General features: G+C 36.1%; 1 pseudogene; it reads right to left on the bottom strand.

Annotated features, from left to right (window-relative positions):
* Positions 1-4,963: 4,963 nt before the first annotated feature.
* LOC114073966 lies at positions 4,964-5,634 on the bottom strand (annotated as a pseudogene).
* Positions 5,635-8,481: the final 2,847 nt, after the last annotated feature.

Below are 8,481 nucleotides of genomic sequence, written 5' to 3'. Positions count from 1 at the left end.
TTGAGAAAAACAATGAAACTTTTGAAATTTATTGTGTAAATTAATTCTTAACTGTTTCTGTTGTTATGAATCATTTCATTATAAATAAAATAAAAAATTTAAACTTAAATCAGTACAAATTATAATAAGATATTATTCGTTATAGAACCAACTAAAAAGAAAAGGTAGCAAAAATGAAGTTGAGGTGTGTTAGGACCAAATCTCTTATTATTATAATAGGAGTATATATCATATTTACAGAAGTTATTTTAATCAAACTAACAATTTTTTCTCTCTTTTTTAAAAACTAATCAAGATGGAAAGTCCCATAAATTTTTAAATAAATTTACATTAGTCATTACTATGAGCTTGAGTTATTGACCAAAATCATCTTTAAATTACATTCTTAAAGTATAATTCTTAGCAGAAAATAATCTTCAAGTATTTAAAAGTGAACAATTTCCATCCTTCTACCTAAATTTATTAGAAAACTAACAAATCCCTCTAAATCAAGTAATTCATTGTACTTATTATTTTTAGACAGGGATAATGCCCAAGTACCCCCTCAATCTATGCCCAAAATCCCAGAGACACACTTATACTATACTAAGGTCCTATTAACCCCCTGAACTTATTTTATAAGTAGTTTTCTACTCCTTTTCAGTCTACGTGGCACTAGTTTGAAAAAAAAAGTCAATCATCATAGGACCCACAAGATAATGCCACGTAGGCCGAAAAGGGGTAGAAAATTATTTAGAAAATAAGTTCAGGGGGGCAATAGGACATTAGTATAGTATAAGTGTGTCTCTGAGATTTCGAGCATAGGTTGAGGGGGTACTTATGCATTATCCCTTTTTAGATATACCAAAAACACTAATCGTGAACTTTATTGATAATTGAATTTAGCATTATGCAAAACCTTTTAATTTGACAGTTTTTTTTCATATAATTTGATATTAAAATATTATTAGTTGAAATATTCTTTTTATCAATTGAAATATGTTTCCACTCTATCGAATATTCTAGAACCGGCGTTTGTTGGAGAGTTTTGCTTCTAATAATGTAGAATGAAACTCAAATGCGAGACATAATCATTATTTTGATCACTTTAAGATCAAATTGGTGAAAAAATATATTGGTCTAAATACAGTTTGACTATGAAAAAGGTAAAAATGATTAAACTTCAGCTTCTTTCCTTTACTAAATGAGAAAAAAAGCAAATCATACATCCTCACATCTTCCAAAAAAAATTTGTTTCGGTAAGCATTAATATCCTAGATTTTTAATAGGTTTTCTTCAGGAACTTCTTATAGCAGGTAATGAAATTACACAGGAAAACTTTGTTGATGACCGCGTGAACTGTTCATGTTTTTGTAAGATTCTTTAGTTTTTTGACGATATCTAACAGAAGGATGGAAATTATTCACTTTTAAACATTTAAAGGATGTTTTATGTTAGGAATAATATTTAAAAATGTAGTTTAATTTTGGGATATAGTTTAAGAATGTTTTTGACGAAAAACTCATGTGAGCTTCATGACATAATTAGTCAATTATAGAAGTGCTAAGATACCCTCATGAGCTAAACAAAATGACTAGGATATGGTACCATGTGGAGTTAAATAAGTTCATTTTGGTGAGCATAATGTCTAGTTAGTCAATAAATTACCTTCTAAATCTAGTGAAATTGTTGAATCTCAATTTCGATCTCATTACCCAATATGCATCGACTTTGATCAACTTCGAGTTTTAATTTGAACTTCAAATTTAATTCTTTCTTCGATACTTATTTGATTGTCTCAGAAATTGTATCACTCGTCTCTGATATCATAAATCTGTCACGACCCAAAATCACGAGTCGTGATGGCACCTATATTCCCAACCAATAGGTAAGCCAACCAACATATTTTAACAAACTTAACTAACTAATAAGTGAAAAGACAACAATTTGCCAAATCTCCAACACTGAGTTCTTTATAAGTGCGAATGCGGAAAACTGAAAAAAATACTATCCAAGAATTGGTGTCATAAGTACAAGAGCTTCTAAAATACGATGCAAGTCTGAAACTAAAAAGACAAGTCTAACATAAGGGATATCCTGTCTGAGTACTAAATAACAGAATAAGTAAAAGATAGAGGGAGGTGTGGGCCACGAAACAGCCAAGCAGCTCACCACAACTCCAAGACACTCCAAACTCGGACTCAAACTGCTCCTCGAGATGTGCTCCTACTCGGAATCGAATCTGCACCACAAAGAGTGCAACAAGTGTAGTATGAGTACGAAACCACGTGTACTCAATGTGTCTCATTGACCGACAACGAAGAAGTAGTGACGGGAGTTTATATAAGAAAATAAATTCTGAAATTATACAAGCATATATATATTACACTTACTATTTAAATTTCATCAATAAAGGAAATCAACATCAAGTACTTTCCAAACACCAAACGAAACATATAATCATCAAGTATGAATGATGTGATGAAATGCAATGCAATATGATACAATGTAATGATATGTCTCAGAATACCCAGTACTCACTCAACCGTATATACATGATACTCCTCGGAAATACATCGAGAGTTCATGTACCATGGGGGACTCGCGAGGTCCATATACCGACACGGACGATCTCCACGTGTCTGTGCGGACGATCTCAACGCACCATCATAATATCAAACAATTTCCGCACGGATGGTTTCCACGTGCCCAAATTACAATCTTAACATCTTACCATCCCCAGCACGGACAATCTCCACGTGCCCAACTTATACTCAATCTCATGTCAATGCATGTATACAATATCATTTCAATATAAGGGGATAATGATGCATCTCACTCAATCAATATCAACATAATATATAACCACCTCAATTTTCACAACTATACGGGTGTAATAAAGAAAACACAATCACACAAAAATTTCAAGTCAATAATATATCAGCTAATGCCCATATGCTTTGGAAATTCTCAAATTACAATCCGCATTATATAGTAGAAAATTTTCCATTTTATAACACCGGTACTCGTACCAATGCCCGTCACACCATTGATACGAGACCCCCATCTTTCGCCTTTACCCCTTTGTCTATTCTCATTTTTTTTAAATCTTTAATTAGGAAAACATCCTTCAACAAGTCTAAAAAGTCTTAACATACCTTAGATGTCGAACTCGTGCCACGAATCTTTTAAGATTTTTCCTTTCCTTTTCGCAAGGTTTCGAAACGTTCCCAATCTACCAATTATGCAATATTCGTAAGTAAGCAATTTTTGTAGACATTCAAATTATTATATGTCTATCATAGACGCTAAAACTCACTCATATTTCCAACCAAACTCCAAATCTTGATATATATTGGTATGCCAAAATTTTCATACTTGCTAAATTTCAAGCCAAGAACTTAACTCTAACCTCTTCAAATGGACTAAAATTCAATTTTAGATCATATAAAATAACACCTAATAATTTATTACCAATCTCAATATATTAAATTTAAATCTAAATTTGATAATTAGCTTAAGCAGGTCAACGTAATAACATACACTGCAGACAACCAGGAGCACTGCAACATGACCATCTGCAGGTCATTTTTTTTTAATATGCCAATGATAAAGAATTTTATACAAAGGACAATCATTGACACATGATTTCCAAACATCCTCTCTGTACCAACTGACGAGCCTTAAGGAATGATATCACACCCTTAGAAGGGTGACTAAGAGAACCTCTCCATTCTACTATAGGAATTCCGGGCATAGCAAAAGTGATAGTCTTGGCATGACAATTTAAAATTGTGTGGTAAGAAGATAACCAATCCATACCAAGAATCACATCAAAATATATCATATCTAAGACCATTAAATCTGCATGAGTGTCATACCCCATCAAAGTAACAGTACATAATCGATACACCCGATCTACAACTACAGAATCCCCGACAGGAGTAGAAACACGTATCGGCAAATCAAGAGACTCACACAATATATCTAGACTAGGAGCAAAATATGTGGACATATAAGAATAAGTAGAGCCTGGATCAAATAATACAGTAGCTGGTTGATGACAAACCAGAATAATACCTGTGATAACAGCATCTGAGGCTTCAGCCTCTGGCCTACCAAGAAAAGCATAACAGTGAGAACGACCTCCATCAGATTGTGAACCTCCACGACCACCACCTCGACCAGAAGGAGAACCACCTCTACCTGAATGAGAACCACCCCTAGCTGGAGGTTGTGCAGCCCTGGAAGTCTAAGCTTGAGAACCCTGATGTAAGCCACCACGTCTGGTCCTAGGGCAGTCTCTCATAAAGTGTCCCATATCACCACACTCAAAACAGCCCCTACGAGACGCAGACTTATGAGAGGAACCTGAATGACCAGAATGCCCTCCACAAACTACAGGTCTAGAAGGTTAACCCTGCGAAGTATGCACCGAGCTCGATGAGTTATGCCCAGCATAACCAGCGTCAGACGCTGGTATAGCAGCATGAATGGGTCTGCTGGACTGAGAGTGATAACCTCTGCCCAAGTAACCCCGACTTCTAGGCGGAGCACCACCATAATCACCTGAATAACGAGTCTTCTTTCCCTCTCGCTGCTCAAATCCCTCACGCTGAATCATCTCCAACTCCTTAGCAATATCTACCACTTTCTGGAATGGAACACCAGAAGCAGCAACCTGAGAAACTCCTAGACGGATCGGAATAATCAGCCCCTTAACAAACCTTCTCACTCTCTTAGCCTCTGTGGGAAGTATCATCGAAGCATGCCTATTCAAGGCATGAAATTTACCCTCATACTCTGCAACTGACATACCATTTTGCTGCAAACCCTCAAACTCGGCCCTCTTGCGCTCCCTCTCACTGCGTGGAACAAATTTGGATAGAAAAACCTGAGTAAATTGAGTCCAGGATAGTGGATGAGATCCAGCTGGCCTACTACTAATATAATCCCTCCACCACTGCTTAGCAGAGCCAGTCATCTAAAACGTTGTGTAGTCAACTCCATGAGACTCCACTAATCCAAGATTATGCAACCTCTCATGACAACTAACTATAAATTCATATGCATCCTCATCTAAGTCACCAGTATAAGTAGGAGGATTCATTAGTCTGAACCTCCCAAACATCTTTTGCTCATCAATAGTCATAGAAGGCCTGTTCACCAAATGTGATGTCATATCTGGAAACTTCATACTATCCAAACGTGGAGCTACAGCGGCAGCTGGCTGAGTCCTGGGAGTCTGAGAATTTGGAGCAACTATCGGATCTGGAGTTTGACCTCCAACATGAGTCTGTGAGCCATCAGAAGTGACAGGCAAAGCTCCTGCCTGGGCCATCCCCTCTAGGATTCCTAACACACGAGCCAAGGTATCTTGAAGCACTGGGGGACAATAGTACTGGCTGGAGCCTGAGCTGGCTCATCCCCCTCGACACGATCTTGCACATCCCCATGAATAACCTCTATATCAGGAGGTACGGTCCTATCACGACCCTGGGTAGCTACTGGTACTTGACCATCCACAGGTGCTGCAATACGACCCCTACCCCGACCTCGAGCTCGTCCCCTACCTCTACCTCGGATAGTGTTCCCAGAAGCAAGCGCAGGAATAGGATCCTGACCACCACTTGCCGATGTACGATTCCTCGCCATCTGAGAGAGAATGAGATACCAAGATTAGAATTTCTACAAGGTCAAGTGTGCACAATAATGAATAAAAGAACAGACTATTTCCTAAATGTCCTATAGGCTCTCGAAGATAGGTATGGACGTCTTCATACCGATCCGCAAGACTCTACTAGACATTGCTCTTGTACTCTTGAGACCGATGAACCTAGGGCTCTGATATCATAAATCTGTCACGACCCAAAATCACGAGTCGTGATGGCACCTATGTTCCCAACCAATAGGTAAGCCAACCAACATATTTTAACAAACTTAACTAACTAATAAGTGAAAAGACAACAATTTGCCAAATCTCCAACACTGAGTTCTTTATAAGTGCGAATGCGGAAAACTGAAAAAAATACTACCCAAGAATTGGTGTCATAAGTACAAGAGCTTCTAAAATACGATGCAAGTCTGAAACTAAAAAGACAAGTCTAACATAAGAGAAATCCTGTCTGAATACTAAATAACAGAATAAGTAAAAGATAGAGGGAGGTGTGGGCCACGAAACAGCCAAGCAGCTCACCACAACTCCAAGACACTCCAAACTCGGACTCAAACTGCTCCTCGAGATGTGCTCCTACTCGGAATCGAATCTGCACCACAAAGAGTGCAACAAGTGTAGTATGAGTACGAAACCACGTGTACTCAATATGTCTCATTGACCGACAACGAAGAAGTAGTGACGGGAGTTTATATAAGAAAATAAATTCTTAAGTTATACAAGCATATATATATTACACTTACTATTAAAATTTCATCAATAAAGGAAATCAACATCAAGTACTTTCCAAACACCAAACGAAACATATAATCATCAAGTATGAATGATGTGATGAAATGCAATGCAATATGATACAATGTAATGATATGTCTCAGAATACCCAGTACTCACTCAACCGTATATACATGATACTCCTCGGAAATACATCGAGAGTTCATGACCCATGGGGGACTCGCGAGGTCCATATACCGACACGGACGATCTCCACGTGTCTGTGCGGACGATCTCAACGCACCATCATAATATCAAACAATTTCCGCACGGATGGTTTCCACGTGCACAAATTACAATCTTAACATCCCCAGCACGGACGATCTCAACGTGCCCAACTTATACTCAATCTCATGTCAATGCATGTATACAATATCATTTCAATAAAAGGGATAATGATGCATCTCACTCAATCAATATCAACATAATACATAATCACCTCAATTTTCACAACTATACGGGTGTAATAAAGAAAACACAATCACACAAAAATTTCAAGTCAATAATATAATCAGCTAATGCCCATATGCTTTGGAAATTCTCAAATTACAATCCGCATTATATAGTAGAAAATTTTCCGTTTTATAACACCGGTACTCGTACCAATGCCCGTCACACCATTGATACGAGACCCCCATCTTTCGCCTTTACCCCTTTGTCTATTCTCATTTTTTTTAAATCTTTAATTAAGAAAACATCCTTCAACAAGTCTAAAAAGTCTTAACATACCTTAGATGCCGAACTCGTGCCACGAATCTTTTAAGATTTTTCCTTTCCTTTTCGCAAGGTTTCGAAACTTTCCCAATCTACCAATTATGCAATATTCGTAAGTAAGCAATTTTTGTAGACATTCAAATTATTATATGTCTATCATAGACGCTAAAACTCCCTCATATTTTCAACCAAACTCCAAATCTTGATATATATTGGTATGCCAAATTTNATTGGCATGCCAAATTTTTCATACTTGCTAAATTTCAAGCCAAGAACTTAACTCTAACCTCTTAAAATGGACTAAAATTCAATTTTAGATCATATAAAATAACACCTAATAATTAATTACCAATCTCAATATATTAAATTTAAATCTAAATTTGATAATTAGCTTAAGCAGGTCAACGTAATAACATACACTGCAGACAACCAGGAGCACTGCAACATGACCATCTGCAGGTCATTTTTTTTAATATGCCAATGATAAAGAATTTATACAAAGGCCAATCATTGACACATGATTTCCAATGATTGGCAGGATTGCCAATGATTGACTCATGATATTCTCCTCCAACATTGACAAGCATTATTACATAATGACTAAAGTCATATTAACTCAGTTTTTTTTTTTACGCCAAGCATGCTTCTCCTCGTCCCTTTTTAATTATTTTAATTTAAACAAAATTTCCATCCACTCTTCCTATTAATACAATCATATGATCCTAAATATTTTCCCTCAACTTCATTAAATGTAACAACTAAACTTCTAATAATAGTCACAGGAACGACATACTCGAAACTGCAATTGCGAAGAAAATATACACCATTCTCTGCTAATTTTCCTCTCAATTTTCTTATTATAATAATAAATAGACGAACAAGGGATCAACTTTCCATCTACCTTACATTCATTATGATCCATATAACAATCAAGAAATTTTTCAAATTGCTTCTTACCTGAAGATTTCGTTGGTTCCCTCACGTTCTGTAATCCACGCTGCCCAAAAAAAATCAGTTTCTACCTCTTTTGTTTTCTGCCCTTCTAATGTTAATTAAGTAAAATAAATAAACTAATCCCACTAACCTAAATCAATTAATGGGTCAAGTAAAAAGTATTAAATGAATTATGGATATGACCCACTAACTATTAACTATATTAATTCTTCACTAAAATTTTTATCAACTAAATATTCTTAGTTTTGAATTGTTTAAAAATACCCCTTTAAATTTTCAAAAGGAATCAAACTAGTCCTAGTTTTCAAAACGACCTAGCGGGTCATTACAAAATCACATATTAAGGTTATATAAAAAGGTCTATTTTATATATATATATATATATATAT

Source organism: Solanum pennellii, chromosome 9 (assembly GCF_001406875.1).
Source record: "Solanum pennellii chromosome 9, SPENNV200".
NCBI classification, from domain to species: domain Eukaryota; kingdom Viridiplantae; phylum Streptophyta; class Magnoliopsida; order Solanales; family Solanaceae; genus Solanum; species Solanum pennellii.
The sequence above is the reverse complement of the archived record's forward strand: the minus strand, read 5'-3'. Positions and strand labels throughout refer to the sequence as shown.